The following is a 20,978-nucleotide window of genomic DNA, read 5'->3' on the forward strand; positions in this document are numbered from 1 at the left end:
GAAGCAGTGTCTGGCATAGTAAAACCTTAGAAAGTGGCTGTGATTTTTTGTTATGGCATACTCAATTCTGAATTAAACATCCAGTAGGAGAAACATAGACTGAGAATCTTACAAGACTTCGAATCTTCTGATCCAGGAATTGTTTACACATTGTTTTAATAGATTCTGCCTTTGCTCAACCTATTCCAATGACAGAGAATTAACTAGAACTGACTAAAGCAGCTCCAACTCTCCCGAAGTTCTTCCTTATTATTAGGTTGCACAGTATAAAATTGCCCTTTGTAGGTCAAAGTGATCAAATTATGAATATTTTTTTGGCTGGGCTTATTGACTCATGCCTGTAATCCCAGCATTTTGGAAGGTAAAGGTGGAAGGATCGCTTGAGGCAACATGGTGACATCCCATCTCTAGAAAGAAAAAAAAATTAGGGAGGCATGGTGGCACACACCTGTAGTCACAGCTACTTGGGAGGCTGAGAAGCAGGGATCACTTTAGCCCAGGAGTTTGAGGCTGCAGTGAGCTATGATTGTGCCAGTGTACTCCAGCCTGGGTGACAGAGAGAGACCCTGTCTAAAATGATAATTAATAATCATAATATCTAATAAAATGGCCACAAATCTGCCTTTCTGTTATTTTCTCTCAGTTTAGTTCAATGTCCATTCTCTCCTTTTCTTATATGATAGCCCTTTAGAAATAATGCAGAATCAATAGTGAACATGATAGACCTACTCCTGCCTTCATTGAGGCTTACATGCTCACCAAACAAACAACAAGGAAATAAGCTGTCTCTGAGATATCCTCCTGTCTAAAGGAAGTGAAAGAAGAACATTTGAAGCAAATGGTTTTGTGGAGGGAATTCCTATAGAATATATCATACAGGAAGGTTTGTGAGTACAGAGCAGTGCAGTTCAATAGAACTTTCTGTGATGATGAAAATATTCTGTATCTGCCCTGTCCAATATGATAGCCACTAGCCATACATCGTGATTGAGCACTTGAAATGTAACTAGTGTCAAGTGACTGAGGAAATGAAACTCTAATTTCACTTAATTTTAATTAATTTCAATTTAAATAGCCACATGTGGCTAGTGGCTACCAGATTGAATAGAGCAGATACAGAAGAGCAAACAACAGTGAGAAAGGAGGCTGGAAAAGTGGGGTCCAGATCTGGAAAAATTTTGAGAAGTACATTAATAATAATAGATGTTATCTTGAGACCCACAGAGAATCTTGAAAGGGTTTTAAGTTCCAGGGAATAACACAATCACATATGAGTTGTTTGTTTTTTGTTTTTGTTTTTGTTTTTTTTTTTGATATGGAGTCTCACTCTGTCACCCAGGCTGGAGTGCAGTGGCATAATCTCAGCTCATTGCAACCTCCGCCTCCCAGGTTCAAGCAATTCTCCTGCCTCAGTCTCCTGAGTAGCAGTGATTACAAGCTTGCACTACCACACCCAGCTAATTTTTGTATTTTTAGTAGAGATGGAGTTTCACCATATTGTCCAGGCTGGTCTCGAACTCCTGACCGCTTGATCTATCCGCCTCAGCCTCCCAAAGTGCTGAGATTACAGACATAAGTCGTAGAAAGATAATTCCAGCTGTCTTGGGGAGAAAGATGGGGAGGTGGGTAGAGACATTGATCTTGTCTTTAGAAGTTTGATCTTTAAGGGGAAAGATGGGAAAAGAGGCAGAAAAATGATTGGAGGATATCTCAGCGATAAAAAGAAGTGTATAATTGACCACACCCAGCCACATACAATACTCATATGTGTATTTATATACATTGCACATAGTATATGTTAACAGTAATAACCCATATTTCTTGCTTTTTTCCTAGTTGCTCACAGGGCAACTAGCCTCTTAAGCATTTCTGGGTGTCCCCAAAGGTACCTGAGCTCAGAAGTAAGTCTGTCAACAGAGTATCCATGCAGCATCCACCTTGTACATTTCACTCTGCTCTTCTGATGGTCCTCACCACTGAGGCTACTTTTGACTGTGGTCATGCCAATGATCTGAGTGCTCCCAAAGCCAGTAATTCTTAAATTGCCAGAAAGGCACTCTGTTCTCTGTGGAAGGGGGAGTAAAGCCCCCTCCTAAGAAACCTAAGATACAATTCTTGGCTAATCATCCCCTTTATCCCCAGAGCAGTTTCTTTATCCACGTCCTTCTGGCTTTTTTTTCCCCCCTCTAACCTCTCTAAGCCCTACCTATGGGATATGACAAAACAAAACAGAATGACAAAATAAGTCTCCAGGAACTGATGATGGTAAGCTGCTATTGGGTCTCTCCTAAAGAATTTTGTTTCCCCTTTCTAGAAACCAATGCAGACGTGTGCATGCACATTACATCCCCCACCTCTTTTCTGGCACACACCACACAAAAGCACATACACTGTATGCACAAAGACATCTTCATCTCCTAGCACTTCGGGGGATATTCCCATACAAGGCTGAATTCACTTTGGGATGAGCCAGCACCATCCCTATTCCATGTATGTTTCTGCAAAAGAAATGGACAAAGGAGTACCTCAGCAATCACAGCTCAACAGTCAGATATAATAATACTAAGCATGGAGTTGGAGCAATAGCGTGGCATAAAGTGAAGTGCATGGACCCTGATGCCAGCCTGACCTGGATTCAAATCTCACCCTGGTCACGTTTACTAACTGGGTGGTCTTGGACAGATCACTTAAGCACTCTGAACTTGTTTTCAATTCTATAAATACCATCTCTTTGGAGGGCTATAAAAATTAAAAATCGCACAGGCGCAGCGCCTGTACCTAGAAGGTGCTCAATAAATGAAAGCTGCTGTTACTACATTGGTGTTGGAAGCTCGGGATGCTACTTGTGAAGGGGGCACGGAAGAAAGTTCAGACTGCCACCATACCCTGAGGGCTCATCTAGTATAATTCCCTCATTTTATGGTTGAGGACGCTGAAGCCAGAGATAGGAACAGACTTGGTCAAGGTCACACAGCAAATCAGTAACAGAGCCGGGTCAAGATTCCAAGTGTCTCTGGAAAGGTTCAGCCCAATGCTCCTTTCTGCAGCTCCTATTGTCCTCTGATATGACAATGTGTACTCCTATTCTGCTCCTGGGGATGTCCCTCAATGGATGGGCACGAGAAAGAGCAGATGAGGTGTTTCTGGTGAAGCCCAGGCCAGTACAGCCATCCCCGTCGCCATGGCAACCCCAGCTCGATTAGGGAGTACCAGCTCCTCTGGCGCCCCCTCCCATTCACGCAGCGGACGTGACACGTGCGGCGGGGTCACGTGTTGTTGTTGGGCCGGGAAAGCTGCTTCCGGGTCAATGCAGGACACTGGGCTCCAGCGGCCAGTTTTGGGGTCTAGGTGAAGCGGAGCCGGGCCGGGGCCGGCCGGGAACAGGCCTGAGGCTGAGCGGCGGCGACAGCGGTGGCCGGGAGGGGGGAGGAGAGGCGCAGCCGGAGGAGCCGCCGCAGCAGCTCCCCCGCCTCCCGGGCTGAGGGGTGAGTGGAGCCAGGCCCGCCAGCTCTACCGGGCTCTCGAGGCCCGAGGCGCTCCCCTCCGGAGCCGAGGCGCGGAGGGTCGCTCCTGCAGGGTGCTGGGATAGGACACTTGGGCAGGGGCTGAGAGCCACACGGGGCCTGTCTCGAGCAGCTGTGGGGATGGGAGACCTGCTCTGGGGCTAGAGGGAGGATGGGGCCTGCCTGGCCTGGGCTAGGGCGGAGCTGGGAGGGTCTTGGGCTGGCCTGGGCTGGGGGGTGGCCCCGGGTTGGAGGAGGGCGTGTTGGGGAGCCTGCCCGGGTTCCTGGGAGAATCCAGGCGTCTCACCGTGCCCCAGCGTGGGGGGATGGGTAGATGCCTCCTAGCTGTTAGAAGAGGGAGACGTGTCTGGGACTCCTGGGGAAATAGGAAACTTGTCTCTGAACTACTGAATCCCAGAAAAGAGGACATGTCCCCAGGGAGGTTTGCTGGGGGAAGGACTGGCATGTCTAGGCCCTTGGGACATTAGGCCTGCTCTTACCAGGGCTGATAAAAGGATGTGGTAATTGAATAAGGGCTTTTGGGATAAAAGATTTGCGCCAAGGTTGGGAGACTGAGAACGAGGGTGTTGGAATAAGATGGGGACTGACAGGAGGGTGCTGGGATCTTGGGGGAAGTAAGGATCTGTGTGGAGCTTCTCTGTTGAGTTCTAGGTCTTCTAGTAGGAAGACATTTTGGGAATTGGTGAAGAGAGGAGATTTAATACTGTCTTTTCTTGGAACACGGTGATTCCAGAAGTTGTAGTTGAGGAAAGTTGGTTGGAAGTGTTGAACTGTATACAGTCAGTGGAGGAAGGAGGAGCTCTACTCTGAAGGTTGCTAGGCTACAAAGAACTTATAGGCAACGCCTAGGGCTGTTGAGAGAAGCTGGCAATGCTTTCAAGTCCAAATACAGGCTGAGCTGGGGCTTGTCCCTTGTTCACGTCATGCTGCTGTGGAGCTCTTAAGTTAGTTTCCAGTAGTCTATCTTGAGCATGGAGTATGAATAGGTGCCGAGGACTGAGGAAAACATTCACCCTTTGGGTCCTGAGCAGCGTTAGACCCAGATCTCTAGGGTGGTAACTTTCAAACTTAAAAAAAAAAAAAAAAAAATCATGCCCCACAGTATTAAGTATGGCTTACATTCAGATCTAGTACATGCCTAGGTATGAAGGGAAACTTTCACAAAGCAGTATTTACCTTTATTACATATGATATGTTCTGCTAATTTCTATTATATTCCACCCTCTTGCATTAAAAAAACCTGCTGGCTGACATTTACTAAATTGATGATTTGTGGGTCACAACTTGCAGTTTGAAAAACACTGAAAAGCGCATTTATTTGGCTTCAGCGTCCTCATTCTGTAAGCTTCTGAAGAGCAGGGATGATTCTAAAAAGATGGATTTTTTGGGGGGTGGGGGAGAGGGAGGGCAGCTAGGTGCAATTGATTGCTTCGGTTTAGACGTTTATACCACGTAGATATTTGACCTGTGTTTTCTGAAGTACCATAATCTTGATCTTCAATATCTGAAAGTTGTCAGATCATTTGATTGATGAAATTTTGTGTATGCTTGTGTGTTTTAGTTTTCTCTATCCTTTGCTGTGTCTGAGAAATGTGAGAGGTCTAGTTCCACTTAGTTGCTTTATCACCACAACATAGTTAAAGAAATGTTGTTTTACTGTTCCAATGTTGTGAAGATACACTGATTTTCTTTTCTGCTATTTAGAAACATCCCAAATTCTTCTTACTCCAGTAATATGATATACTTTTTGTTACATGATGAAAATTATGTGAAAAATACACGATAAAATATATACCAAAGCCATAGACATATATAAAAGCCTTACAGTCTGTGACTTTGGTATATATTTTAAACTTAATCATCAACCTAAGTATAACTTTGAATCAGTTAACATCTTAATTCCCCTTACAAAAATTTTAGGTGGGGTCCTTAGAAAAATGGTATTAATTCATAATAAACATTAATGACTGTTGGTGAACAAAGTGAGAGTCCTTCATGTAATGTTAAATGTTGTAATGTTAAAGTCTTTTGAAAAGTTGTTACACAGCCTATTGCTGCAGGACATTGAGTGTCAAAGGATGTTGTCTAATTTCAGTAGGTACACAGGGTATGTATTTAAGACCAGTTTAATAGCGTTTCTTTTTGTTGAGGATGAGTTCATATTATTTGTAACATAGAATTCAAAGACACAGTCATCAGGACAGAAGTACCCAAATTACACTCAGTGGGGTCACACTCTTGATCAAATGCTTTATGAAAACATTCTATCACCTTCAAACTTTGTGTGTTATAAATCTTTCTTGCCTTTAATTGTTTCTTAGGTACTGATAGAGGAGTTATCTGGCATATATCAGCCGTCCTTTAAAAATGACCTCTTAATCAGGGAAATATTGTTTGTTTTAAAATACTTAACTTTAATGAATGTTTAAAGAAGACTTTCTTTTGTGGTAGGTGCCTGGAACATTAAGGAAGATTCTTATTTATATCATTTTTCTGGGAATCGTGTTCTTGTCAATAAACAGTTATGGAGAAGTGACCCTGAGTGATTGTGTGTGCTTTTTAATAGTTTTGTTTCTTCTTTGATCCTTAGACTCTTAAGCATGTCCACCTGTAGCAGGCTCTTTTCCCCTTCTGATTTTTGCTTCCAAACTACTATGGTTTTGAAAATCAGATGCTTATATTTGTTATATAATACTTTTTTTTTCTTTTCTTAGTGTGTGACATGTATGTTGGCTACTTGGAGGCCAATTTACTTAGTCCTGGGCTGTGTTTTAAATAAGTGAACTCTATATATTTTGGGCCTGGTTAGCTGTGTAAGAAGTAACGTGAAACTGATAGTGATACAATTTGGGCTTAAAAGGTGAAGGAATCATTTGCGATTGCTGCCTTTCTCCTACACGTGATAGTTATTAAGATTTACCATTCCTCCCTTTTTCATGCTACCTGTTCTGCCTTATTTCTTCGGGATTAGAATGGTAACAACCGGAATATTCCCTTTGTCTTTTGTTTCCATAGCTTCATGAAAGTACTCTTCCAAAGAATATTGCTATGATTATTTCATTTCCCTCCTCAAAAACCATTAGCTGCTTTCCAGTACAGGGACAGGCACTACATAAAGCCCATAGTGGTTAGCTTGACATTTAGGGCCTTCTACAGACTTTCTCTACTTTTTTTTCTGGCATCATCATTAGACTCGTAAATGCAGTTCCTCTGCCTGCCAAGGCCTCTGCTCATGTACCTTCCTATGTGTGTAAAATTATCCCGGAAAGTCTGCATATAAAATGTTCCCCTTCTTTATGAAATCCTACACCCTCTCATTTCATTTCAGATGACCTCTCTTCTTTGAAGTCTTTGTTGCTCATGTTGTCTGTACTATTTTTGCTATATTGCTTTGTATTATTTGTGCACCTTATTTTTATCCCTTTTAGATTATAAATGCCTAGTGAGCACGAGGCTCAAATACCCATGAATCACTAGGACATCTAGCACAGGGTCTACCAGAGCATAGTTCATAGACCAAGTAGTTCAGAATTGACTGAACATATGGTTAAAAATGCAGATCCGGCAAGGCATTGTGGCTCACATGTATAATCCCAGCACTTTGGGAGGCTGAGGTAGGAGGACCGCTTGAGTCCAGGAGTCGAAGTCACCTGGGCGACGTAGGGAGACCCATCTCTATGAAAAATTTAAAAATTAGCCAGGCATAGTGGTACATGCCTGTAGTCGCAGCTGCTTGAGAGGCTGAGGCCAGAGGATCACTTGAGCCCCAGAGATTGAGGCTTCAGTGAGCTGTGATTATACCATTGCACTCCAGCCTGGGCAGGAAGAGTGAGGCACTGTTTAAAAAAATAAATAAAATAAAGCAGATCTAACCTAGACTTACTGAATCAGAATCTCTGGTGGAATCTAGGAATCTGCATTTTATCAATCTGCCCAGATGATTCTTCCATACAGTAAAAGTTAAAAGTAACTGACTTAACATGATGCTTTAAATTGCAGTAGGCACTCATATTTTTCAGCAAGTGATGTTAATAAACTGAGCAATATCATAGTTCAGCAAACTGGTTTAATTTTAGGGCCTTGAAGTCAGCCTAGATTTGAGACCTGGCTCTGTCACTAGCTCTGGGCCCGTAACCTCTCTGCTTCAGTTTTCTGATCTGCAAAATGGGTAATAGTACCCCTTATAAAAGTGTTGTGGTAACTGGGTGAGATAATACATATAAAACAACACAGTACACAACACATAGTAAACTTACGATAGATTTTATCTGCTGTCATGATGATGCCTAGCACAACAGTGGTCACCAGAGTAATTAATAAAGCATCCTGAGGAGAGGTTCCAGGTCAGTCATTGTTAATACACAAATTGCTCATATGGTTTTAAGAACTAAAGCTTAAAATATTTTCCATTTTACATTAACAGATTGTGGCCCTATGTGGTGTTTAAAGTCATAAAGATGTTTTGCCGTCTTTAGAAGAATTGGTGTCAAATTAGCATGTCCCCTTCATCTTCCCACTGATGGAAGAATAAAGTGCAAACTTTCAAATGGTGGACCTTAGCCCCTTACCGTGTGGCCCTACCAATTCTTTATTTTCTAGCCGTCCTCCCACATATACTCTACACCAACTACACTACATTTCTCACTTTATTTTGCATCTCTCACTCATTTGTATTTGTGCACATGCTTTCCCCTTCTTTTCATCTAGTAAATTCCTGCTGCTGTCTTGTAAAACTCAGTTTTACATGTGACTGACCTCCTTAGTGAAGATAGTCACTCCCTCAGTGTTCTCAAAGTCCTTCGTCCATACTTATTTATATATTACCTTTGTGTACATTTGTCTTTTTGGAGGGAAAACGATTTAATCCTGGCATGTATTCCCACTTCTGCCAAAAGGGGAGGATGTTTGTTTATTTGACTTATATCAGCTCCTCCATTTGTCTGGACGTCTCAGCTTTCACAATAGTAACTAGTTTATTGACCACTTACTTCATGCCAGGTACTTAATTAGATGCTTCAAAAACTTTATTTCATGTAATTTTCACACTAACTGTGAAATAGTTATTAATAGCTTCATTTTACAAGTGAGGAAGCAGGCATAGAGATAGGTAAGTAACTTGTTCAAATTACACAGTAGAGTCATAAGTGAACTCAGAACTAATTGAAGACCATGCTTTTTTAGTTACAGTGCTCTTCTAAAAATGAAATGTAAACAGGTAGCACATTTCCCAAACTTAGGATCTTAAAACTGTGTGAAACTTTGATTAATCACTAATCATTCTTAGGAATGTGAACCATAACAAGTACTATTGTGAAAAGTTATTTAAAACTGTTCTTGGAATAATGCGTTTCCAGTGATTTTCAAAATTTTTCTTTCTTCTCATTCTGCCATTGGTGAGCTTCATTTTCCTTTCACTGTCAGAAGGTGTTGCTTCATGTCTATTGATAATAAAATTCACTTTCCATTTATCCAATGAATATTTTTTATCATATGCCAGACACTGCTCTGTACAAAACTGAACTGGACTGACAAATCCCTGCTTGTGTGGGACCTGTTTTCTGCTGGAGAACAAACACTAAACTCACAGATTATGATTATGATACGTGCTATAAAGAATGACAGCGGGTGAAGTCACCATGGGTGATGGTGGCAGTAATGCTGTTTTTGATGGGGTGGTCAGAAGCAGCCTCTTGGAGAGGGTGACATTCGTGTTTAAATTTGAGACCTAAACACTGAGATGAAGCATCTCTGCCAAGAGACAGGAAAAGCGCAGTGCTGCAAATGCAAAGGCCATGGGGGAAATCAGCTTGGCAAGTCTGAGAGATAGAAAGCCACGGAGGCTGAATAGTGGGCTATGAAAGGAGTGGCAGAAAATGAGATTAGAGACGTAAGCAGTGATCAGATTAAATGAATCCTTGGCGACTATGATGAAGAGATTGGATTTTATTCTGCATGTGAAGAGGAGCCATTGGAGAGTGTAAAGGACATGATTTGACTTAAATTTTGAAAAGATCACTTGGCTGCTTTGTGGAGAATGAATTGTACAAGAGTCAAGAGTGACCAGGGCGGAGGCTAATGCAGAGGTTCTGGTGAGCAGTTGATGATGGCTTCAACAAGAATAAAGTGATAGAGATGGACAAAATTGGGCAAAATTGGGATATTTTGGATGTGGTATTGATAGGTCTTGCTGGTTAGTTACATGGGGTTATGAGAAGAAGAGAAAAGTCAAATATAACTTCCAAGATGGGAAAGAGTGGAGGGTGAGCAAATTTGGAAAGGGAATTCAGAGTTCCGTTTTTGCCTTCCTGATCATACTATCCACAAAGGATACCACTATTCTGAATTTTGTGTTTTTTCTCTGCCTTTTCTTTACAGTTTTTGCCACATAGGTATGTGACCTGAAATGATAAGATGGCTAATTTCCATGTTTTAAAATTTTGTATAAATGGAATTATACTGTATATATTCTTGTGATTTTTTTTTAACCATTCAGCATTGTTTTTTTTTTTTCCTGCCCTGTGTGAACAAATCAGCATTGTTTTTTAAAAGCCATTTGTGTTGATGAGGAAGTAGGCATAATGAATTACCAAATGTTAATTTCCATTGCTGTGTGCCATTTTATTTTATGAATATATTGTAATTTATCCAATTGCCTTTCTTAGATGTAAGGGCTTCTCCACACTACACTCCCTCTGCCCCCTGCCCGCACCGGCAATTCCCCCAGGGTTTTTGCAGTTTTAAGCAATGCTGTTGTTATGGACATTCTTTTACTTGTTTCCTGGTACACACTACAAGTTGCTGTGCAAGTTCCTGTAGAGTTTATACGGAGAAGTGGAATCGCTAGATCATAGAGTATGTGCGTCTTCAACTTTACTAGACAGTAATAAATTGTTTTCCAAGGTGTTTGTACTGATTGATACTCCCACTGGCTACATTGCCAGTTTCTATTCTTCTGCATTTTCTTCAATACTTGATATTGTCGGAGTTTTTAAGTTTTGCTGATTTGCATAAAATGGTATTTCATTGAGATTTTAATTTTTGTCTCCGAAAATTATTGAACGTGAGCATCTTTTACATATGTTAACCATTTTAAATTTTATCTTCTATTATTTGTTTATGTCTTTTGTCCATTTTCCTATTAGATTGTCTTCTTCTTCTTACTGTTTTTAAGAGTTCTCTATATTACATGTGTTGCAAATATCTTTTTTTCCAGTTTTTGGCTTGGCTTTTCATGTTTTTAATGTCTTTTGACGATCAAAAGTTTTTCTTTTTTTTTTTTTTTTTTGAGACAGGATCTTGCTCTGTCACCAGGCTCGAGTGCAGTGGTGTGATCTCTGCTCACTGCAACCTTCACCTCCTGGGCCCAAGTGATCCTCCCACCTCATCCTCCCAAGTGTCTGGGACTGCAGGCACATGCCACCATGCTCGACTGATTTTTTTGTAGAGGTGGGTCTTGCTATATTGCCCAGGCTGGTCCTGAACTCCTGGGCTCAAGTGATCTTCCTGCCTTGGCCTCCCAAAGTCCTGGAATTACAGACGTAAGCCACCATGCCTGGCCAAGTTTTCATTTGACTGCTCAACTTTTTGTTAATGGATTTTTAAAATGTTTTCTTTATGAAATATTTCCCTAAATCAAGATCATAAAGTTCTCTTCCTATTAGAAGAAATAACTTATTTTTTTCTCAAGGAGATAAAGTTTGCTTTCATATTTTGTGTGGAGGTGAATTTTTTGGTAAGGATTCAATTTCATCTTTTCCCAGATTGTTATTCACTGTCCTAGCACCAATTATTGAATAGCTTAATGTTTTTCTACTGATCTCTATGCTACTTCCCTGCCATATTTACATGGGCATGTTTCTGGGCTCTGTTTTCTGTTTCATTGGTCTATTTTTCTTACCCAGGGTAAGAATACAGTTGATTCTTGTTATTTACAGTACTTTTATAAAGTTGCCATGAACAGTGAGTTAGTGAATATGGAAATTGTTACTCCTAGGGGAAATATAGGGTTAGGTTCCTGTGAGCCTCTAATCATAACATTTTGTCAAGTAATCAATAGATAATTTTGTTTTATATTAGTTTCTGTGTAAATATATTTAATATGTATCATTGATTCGTTAACATTGAATTCACTGCAAACAGCCCTACATTCATGCCTGAATAAAGTGATCTAATTGTGTATTTTCTCCATAAGGCATATTGCAGCTTCTTTGTGCTTTCGAAACACTAGATGGCATTTCAACACTACCCTTGGGGACCACTTAAATAGTGAAGTCACCAACCAAAAGCACAAAAATATGAAAAGCATGGCACTGGATAGATCATGGAAAGGACACTTGTTTATATTGTGAAAGCTGAAACAAGAAGGCATAGTGCCACCTTGTTCTACCTCAGCAGGGAGCATACACATTGAACAACTCAAATTTTTTGTTACTTTGTGCTTATCTGCAAATGACCACGAAAATGCTGCAAGTGTTGATTTTGTGGTAACGAGTACCTTTTGGCAAGTAGGGAAAATTGCAGATAGGGAATTTGTGAAGAATGAGACTCAACCTATGAAATACTGGAGAGAGGCAGTTTTTTAGGAAACTTAGCATTAGCACTTTCCCCTCTCTGTCATATTTACACATATCTTTATAGCATTTTATTTTAAGAGAATAATGCTGTGAATCTTTCTAATACTAAGTGTTCTGATAGATGCCATTATGTCAATAAAGAGACTTCTTTTTTGAGAATACCTTTATTTATAATCATGTTATTATTTAGTTCATAGGTAAATTGAAGCAAATAATTGTAGGAAATAATTGCAACTCTTAAAATGTTGAAAACAAGTCTAAACTATTAAACTTTTATTATATGAGAGTTGTTTTAGGATATTTTCTCATAGGCATTATTAATAACTTAAGGCATAAGTTTTGTAAAGGGAAATACCATTTGGAGGTTGAAATTTAAATATTGGCTCTATTAGTCCCTCATTAGTGACAATTTTCCTCATGACCATTGATAAAGGATTCCAAGAAAAAGATGAATGAAGATTGTATACATCGTAAATCAGATCTCCCACTAAATGTATTTATTGAGACTTGGCTGTTTTATCCCTCATGATTTAAGATCCTCCAGTGAATTATTTGCATTAATTTGATAAGTGCTGAGAGTAAGAATCAGAAATGGTAGACCTCACCTATGTTCATCTTTTTTATATAGCATACACTATATTCCTGTGTTTTTCAAAAATGTTTATTTTATAGTAAAATGTACATAAAATTTATTTTAACCATTTTATTTTATTTATTTTTTTAAAATTTTTTAAAATTTATTTTATTTTTTATTATTATACTTTAAGTTCTAGGGTACATGTGCATAACGTGCAGGTTTGTTACATATTTTAACCATTTTATAGTTTAGTGGCATTAAGTACATTCACATTGTTGTGCAACCATCACCATCAATCAGCTTCAGAATTTCTTCTTTTTCCAAACTGAAGCTTTGTACCTATTAATTAATAACTCCCCATTCCTCATGCCTTCTGGCTCCTGACAGTCACCATTCTACAGTCTCGGTGAACTTACCACTCAAGTTACCCCATGTAAGTGGAATCATACACCATTTGTTCTTTTGTGTCTAGCTTATTTCTTTTAGCATCATGTCTTCAAGGTTCATGTATGTTGTAGCATGTGTCAATTTTTTTTTAAAGCTGATAGTATTCCATTGTATGGATCTGCCACATTCTGTTTATCCATTTATCTACCTTTTGACTATTGTAAATAATACTGCTATGAACATTGGTGTACAAATAGGTTTTGACTCTTGCTTTTGATTCTTGGGTAGATTCCCAGAAGGGGAATTGCTGGGTCATATAGTAATTCTATGCTTAAGTTTTTGAGGAACAATCGTATTTTCCACACCAGTTGTACCATTTACATTCCTACCAGCAGTGCACATATATTCATCTTGAGTTACTGAGCAGCACCTATTGTTCTGAAGTATGGCATAAATTATTAACTCTTGCATATGAGTTGTATAGTATGGGTACAAAAATCATATATTCAGTATTAAATCTTTTGTGGTTGTGGTTTTTGCTGAATAATTTAACTTGCAGTGGCAAATATTTCTGACTGCGACATGATGACACCTCTTTTGGAATCTCCGTGGAGTAGATAAAATTATGTATTCTAGCTGTAGCTATGAAGAATTTTTGTTTCTAAAGTACTTTGATTTCAGAGTTTATTAATAAACCTACTTTTCATATTACATAAAATATATTTGGTATGCACAATCAAAAGTGATTAGAAAACCTACTGATTAGCACATTTATGGGGTGTCAGTTATATGCAAGTTTCCAGTATATGATAGATGCAAAGAACCATTAGGATATGGTTATTACTCTCAAGAGCTGTACAGTTTGAAGACACAAGACAAACACATGAAAGTTACATTGCTACACATGAAAAATAAGGGTATATTATTTAAAATGAAAAGATGACATGCCAGTATGTGATTAATCGCCCACTGAGTATTTGGAGGCAAGATTAACATGAGCTTAGCTCAAAGGAAATATCACTATCGGGAGAGGTATCTGAAAATGCTTCATCTCTAAAGTATATTTTGAGTAGTGTGTTGAAGGATGCATAAAATTCAGATAGGTGGAGAGGTAAGGGCAAGCTCTTCCAATTAAGGAGGAATAGCATAAATGTCAGACATTTTTACTGTGCCAACTCATTAATTGGCATTAATTTAGCATAGTCCTTGAACCTAAAAATTAGATTAAATCTATTGAACAAAAATTGCAAGTTAGTTCTCCAGCTCTACATTCTGTTCATGCTACCATGTTCACTGAATGGTGATGGTAGTAGTAATACTGGTAGCAGGAGAAGTAACAGTTAGCTAATATTTGTTAAGTGCTTTCTATGTGCCAGGCACTTTGCTAACCACCCTTTACCAATATTATCTCCATTCATTCTTTGATAACCCTATGAGCTAGGAGTTGCGGGCTACTATCCCTTCCTGTGAATGAAGAAGGGTAGACTTAGAGAACTTAAGTAACTTGCCCACAGTTGCACAGAGTAGTGGAATCAGTCAGGATTTACATCCCCAGGGAGTTTAGTTTTAGAACCAGCACTTATTACCACTGGTCAATATTGCCATAGCACTAAATGTAGGAGGGGCTAGTGAAAAAAAAATGTGGATTTTTTTTTTTTTTTTAATGACCTGCAAACTTTTGCAACCTTTATGTGTGATTGATGTTTCAACATTCTGGCAATCCCTGGTTATTAGTCAGGGTGGTTTGTAAACTGCTCTGAAAAGCTGTAGAGTGATGAACTGGTGGTCTGTTCCTAATGAGGCTTTTCCTTAACATCATGGCTTCTGTAGCTGCTGAAGAGCACAGATAATGGGGGTAATCTGTTCTGTAAACAGCTAAGTAATGACCTTAAACTTGTGTGTTCACAGCGGAAAGAAAACATGCATATACAATTTTCTTCTGATGAAACCTAATGTATTCAGGAAAAAGAATCTTGCTTTTTGGAAGGATGGAAAAGTTGGGAATAATTTTTTCCCCTTTGATGATTAGACCAGTCAGTACTGTTGCTTAATTTTTTGGCTCAGTTACTTTGATGTGGTTACAAGAGGAATTTTGGCTGTAATGGATTTCATACATTTTTGTAAGTTATGTTTCCATGTCTTCTGTGTGATGTTGTGTACTGTTGACATGAAATACTCCTTTTTTGGTAAAGATGGAATGGCTTGACAGATTAGAGCTACAGAAAGTATGACTTAGCATGCTGGTAAGGCCACAAAAACCCAAGCAAGTTCCCCCAGTTTCGTATCCTGTAAATAGAGATAAGTTAGTTTTTCTGTTTCAGAGAGTGCTTATGGAAAATTACTAGGCTTTAAAATGATTGTTAATTTCAGTACAGGGACATTTGGTTGGGAGACATCAGTTCAAGAGTAAATATATCTGATCCTGCTTTGAATAAATGTAACTTTAAAGCCTTGGGATTTTACCAAATCGAATTCTGGGCCAAATAGAAAGGTAGGAGTAGATGTAAATTTGTTTGTAAAGGAGTTGGGGATGTGTGTGGTGGGGCAGGGTGAGGGTGGAGGGATGGGCAGGGTTGAAGTCTCCTTGGAAGCCCTTGGAGTAAAAGTCAGGGAATGTTAAACCTTTTTGGTTGTTTTTGTTGCTGAAAGTATATGCAAAGTGTTTTTGTCTTATATTTCAGAATGTCTAATTTAATAGGGATATAGACAGTTGGTTTAAACCAACATTTTTGGATGAGGAGAGGCTATGGAAATGAAGAAAGAAGTGTTTAGAAATATCACACAAACAGGTACTTCAGTCTAAATAGTAGTATTGTCTTGATTTTTTCCCCTCATATTTCTCATCAAAATTATGACATTCTGGGGCTAGCGTATTTGGATTAGAAATTTCAAGGGCTGTGTTTATGTATTTGGGTGGACTACAAGCATGAGAGTCAATCATAGTTGCTAATGTGCAGTCATTGATGAAAAAAGTTTGTGTCTTTGTTCAACATCTGAAGTACCTTAAACACAGTATAGTTCTTTAGTAGAAAATATAGACAGCTCAGAGGCTGTACTTCTCACTGATAACATAGTCACAGTTTTAGATATCTTTGTCACTAATACAATGAAATAAAGGCTTTTTGATAGGTATTTTAATGTTTGTAGTGCTTTTAAGGAGAAGCATAGTACTGTGATACAAGAAGAGGGTGGTAGTGGCTGACTGATAGCATAATTAAAGGAACGATCAGGAGTCCAAATTCATATTTCATCTGGCAGTGCTGGATTTTAAAAAAACCTCCTATCAAGAAAGGTCGATATGCCACATTACTATACTAGCGTATAGTGTAGCATATAGTTGAGTAAGAGACTTTGAGACACAGGGTGGTTCTTAGTAGGGTGTGAAATCGTGGTGGCATGGTGTGTTATGATAAGGGATTTATCAGCTACACTCATTTTGCTTTTAGAATGCTAAGAGTTAAGTTAGTGAATTGGCTAACTATAATTCTACAAAATAGTGCTAAAAGTTGATTATAATTAGTTTATTTTCCATTTCATCCAAAGAGAGCATCCACTTCGCTATATTACAATAACTGAGATAGAATCACAGGTATAGATACTTCGGGATAAATGAAATTGGAAGTGCCATACAGAATGAGACCATCCAGCCTAATTACGCTGACTTGGTCAATGTCCCGGAAGTGTTTATATGGGAGAGATAGCTGTCATTCATGACTTCAGCTCCAAAAACTTACTAATGGAATACTTTATAAACCTTAAAAATGATTAGGTAGATATGCACTTACTGACATGGAAAATTTTTCATGGACTATTTTGCAAAAAGGCAGGTTATAAAACTGTATATTCAATCTTTGTGTAAAAAATATATATTTACATAGCATGGAAAAAATGGCCTGGAAGGATACACACCATGAGGTACATCCTCCGGCTTCATGTGCTTGTGAAATCTAAAGTCTCCTGGTGTGGATGTGGCTCTGTGCTTCAGATATGAAAAGCTTTTGATAATACTTATTTACATTATTAGCTTAGCTAATAAAAAGGGAAACTACATGGTGGGGTTACTGGTTTTGCCATTGTTGTTATTTACTTATTTTCAATTGGAAATTGTAAAAAATTCAGAATGAACATTGTATTATTATTAGTATTATTATTATTGAGATGGAGTCTGGCTCTGTCACCCAGGCTGGGGTGCAGTGACATGATCTCGACTCACTGCAACCTCTGCCTCCTGGGTTCAAGCGATTCTTCTGCCTCAGCCTCCCAAGTAACTGGGACTACAGGCACGTGCCACCATGCCTGGCTAATTTTTGTATATTTAGTAGAGATGGAAACCGTTTCGCCGTGTTGGCCAGGCTGGTCTCGAACTCCTGACCTCAGGTGATCCGCCTGCCTCAGCCTCCCAAAGTTCTGGGATCACAGGCGTGAGCCACCGCGCCCACCAAATGTTGTATTTTTTTAAAAGCAAATATTCTGGGAGGCGGAGCTTGCAGTGAGCTGAGATCCGGCCACTGCACTCCAGCCCGGGCGACAGAGCGAGACTCCGTCTCAGAAAAAAAAAAAAAAAAAGCAAATATTTAGAATAAACCTCGTTAGTAGACCTTTATTCATTGATTTATTTCATCTTTCCTGGAGGGAAAAACATATATACGTATGCTTTTCCAGAATAAATTAGTCTTTTTGGGGATACTCTTGTGCTGCAGATCAGAAAGACTGCTTTAGAAAACAAAACAAAAATTCCAGCTACCTAAATTGTCTAAGAATCTGGCAGAGTTTGGATACAGTGGATAATTGTTCAAAAGAAGAAAGCTTTTTGGAGATGAGGTTAGAAGAAGAGTTCACAAAGTGAAAATTTAATGGGTTTAAAAAACAAAAAACAAAAACAAAACTTGCAACAATTGAGAAAGGTAGCAATCCTGAGAGGTTCTTTGAAGACAGCTAGGAGATTTTCCTCCTGTGGCTTCTTTTTCTTAGTTTTTGCTGACCTCCCCCCACTCCCTGCAAATTCAGAGGCAATACATTTCTCTTTTGTCTTTTAAAAAAAACAAAAAAACAAAAAAAACTCTTTCTTAACGCTTGTTTTTTTCCACCAACTGTCCCACCTCGTCCACTTTCATTTAAGCCTCTCAAAGGTATGATTGCTACTCTTTTCTCGGCTTATTTACTGAACTCCCTATTCTATGGATTCTCTTCCCTTAACTGTACTGGAAATGCTTCTCCTAAGGTAAACAAACTCTTAGTTGCCCAGTCCTTTACTGATTTTTAAATTCTCATTTTTGACCTCTGTATTCTTCATAAAGATCAATAACCCTCATCCTTGCACTGTAGTCATGGTAATCTCTCAGAATTTTTCTTCGTTTTATCTTTGCAGGATAAAGTCTAGCCCAAGAAAGGTCAGTCATGACCTTACTGACCACTGTCACCTCCACAGTTGAATCTCCTCTCCCCGCCTGTCAGCACACATATTTTATGTTTCCGCAGTACAGCTGATAACGCTTGTTTCTGGTCTCTGTGGTTGTTCATGTGCTGTTGTTTCCTGTGCCTAGAATGCCATTCCTCACCTTGTCAGCTAACCTTTATCTTTCAGAATGGCTCAGGATTCACCTACTTCCTTGATCACACTTCTGAAAGTTAATCACTTCTTATGTTTAATTCACTATTTCTTGTCTGGCTTGTTTTAGATATGTGTTATGTATCTCCTTCTAGAGTGTGGATGCCCTGAGGGCAGAGTTTGGATTTTATTCCTTCTCACTTTCTTTAGTGCTTAGCATAGTGTGTGGTGTAGATTTAGCATCTGCTACATGCTTGTTGAGCTGAACTAAATGAAACTAAGCTCTATGAAGGCACACATTTAAAAAATAAATGAATGGGGAAATAAACCTAATTGGGAGAATTTGTTAAGATATAAAAATGAAAAGAGATGACAGAGAAAACGAAATATATTAGTTGTCTGCATTTTTACTAAACAATTGGTAAGGAAATTCTCATTCTCAGGTTGTCTTGTGAAGAAAACAATTACCCAAGTGGATAGCAAATCACTAGAATGAAATGTCATCTGACCCAAGGAACCTGAAGGTGAAATTGTGGAGCCTTTGACAAATTGTTTACCTGAAGTTTTGTTTCCAAATAGTGGTAGCAAAATATTGGCAGGTAGCTTTTAGAGTGTAGTTTCTGCACTTCTCTGATGAATAGATATGATTGATTCGTTGAATACAAATGGGTCCTTGTCAAATAACTGAAAGTAATTTTAAACTACTTGAGAGTATTTTCCTTTTCTCCATTTTTGTGAAAGCTATGAAAACTTCTTGAAAATTTAGCCCCATCCTAAATTAATGCATATTTTGAATTATTGTGATTTCTTTTTCAAAAGCACAAATCAGTTCCCAAGTATCTACTATTGTAGTAACTTGAAACCTGCAGAAATGGCTTCCTGCTGCAGGAAGCACCTCTTTCCTTTTTTAACCTCTACAATCAGAGGTGACAGGGAGGCCTGAATCTCCCAGCCATCTTAAGGCATCACATCTCCTTAGCTTATGGCTCCAGAATCAGCATAATTTGGGTCAAATTTTGGTAATTTGGATGAAAGATTTGGGTAACTGGCTAGCAAAGGAAATGAAAGTGTGCAAGCTGAGGGTATTCTTCCAGCCCTTTGATACACCCCATAGTGGAGCCCTGTGAAAGCCATGGTAAAGAAGGGCAGAACGCTGCTGTGGCCTTGGCAGCCTGCTCACCTTCATCTCATTCTCTCCTCTTAGTTTCACTGCGGTTTGGTTCTCAGGCTTGGATATGTTTTGTTTCTGCTTGCTTTTTCTGTGCTGTTGCTGTTTTACAAAATTATGTATTTCTGTTTAGCCATCTATTTTATTTCTCTTTTCTTCCTCCCCAGTTTCTTCAAAATTAATATTTTATATTCTACATACACAAATTCCAATTTGGAATTTTAAAAATAGAAATATTATAATAATGAAGACATTAAAAACCCTTTGACAAATTATTAGGTCATTTCCAGATACATTACTTAAAAACATTTTACATTTCAAAAAGATGATGTATGCACATGGTGAATTCAAGTTGTTCAAAAGGGTAAACATTGGAAAGCAAAACTTTCGTATTCCTCCGGAGATAGTCTATGCATATACAAGCAGATAAATCTATTTTTATAAGATTTAAAATGTATATTTTGGCACTCTGTGGGGTACTTTTTATATCTTTTGGAATTAGCTAGTGAGGCTGGCTGTATTTGTACTTTAAGAATTATACTACTCTACGTTGTTTCTTTGTGAAATAAGTATTGACCTTGCATACTTATTGTACAAAAGGATCTATCTTTATGTTTCCCAGTGTTAGTGGTCAGACATGGCCTACTTTCTGTTGTGTTGAGCTTCAGACAACTTTCAGTTGTGCTGAGCTTCTTACCTAACCCATTTATTGGGAACATAAAATACAAATTGTTTGTGTACTTAACCTCAACAGTGGTTAAGAGTACTTAGGTGACTGGATGTTTTGTTCTGATTTTAATGTAGTTGGCAAAAGTGTACTGAGCACCTTATTCTCCAATTCATACGTTATCCTGACTTTTTCTAAGCACTTTACAAGAGTATATTACAGTCAGGATCTTGAGGCACAAACGAATTGAAATTTTCACAGGCCTACTTCACAACTTAGTAATGGAAGCAAGCAATATCACCAAAGATCCCTGGCTCTCTGGCTTTCAGCACCAATTCAGAACAGTTTTACAAATGTATTAGAACTCTGCCAACTATAGAGGTAGTCTGAGATAATTTGATACCTGTTATTTCCAAAATGTCGTAGATTACCCTCCCACCCCCCAAAAACCTTTAAAGGCTCTAGTGAAAGATCTTTTTCCATCCTGTATTCCCTCATTTTTTAATCTGTTTGGTTTTCAGCCTTTTTTCCCAC

General features: G+C 38.8%; 1 protein-coding gene across 6 annotated transcripts in view; it reads left to right on the forward strand.

Moving 5' to 3' along the window:
- The first annotated feature begins 3,275 nt into the window (after nt 1-3,275).
- The window catches only part of LOC102116928 (tubulin-specific chaperone cofactor E-like protein), a 167,610-nt gene continuing 149,907 nt past the window's right edge, over nt 3,276-20,978 (forward strand). For 2 of the 6 annotated variants that reach the window (XM_045370899.3, XM_045370894.3), the window contains exon 1: nt 3,276-3,485. The gene's annotated coding sequence lies outside the window, so the exon portion shown is untranslated. Of the gene's footprint in view, nt 3,486-14,969; nt 15,182-15,342; nt 15,553-15,742; nt 15,851-20,978 lie in introns of those variants that run through there. The other 4 variants (XM_045370898.3, XM_045370895.3, XM_065529121.2 and 1 more) reach the window with 4 other exon arrangements.

Source organism: Macaca fascicularis, chromosome 14 (genome assembly GCF_037993035.2).
Source record: "Macaca fascicularis isolate 582-1 chromosome 14, T2T-MFA8v1.1".
In the NCBI taxonomy this organism is placed as follows: Eukaryota; Metazoa; Chordata; class Mammalia; order Primates; family Cercopithecidae; genus Macaca; species Macaca fascicularis.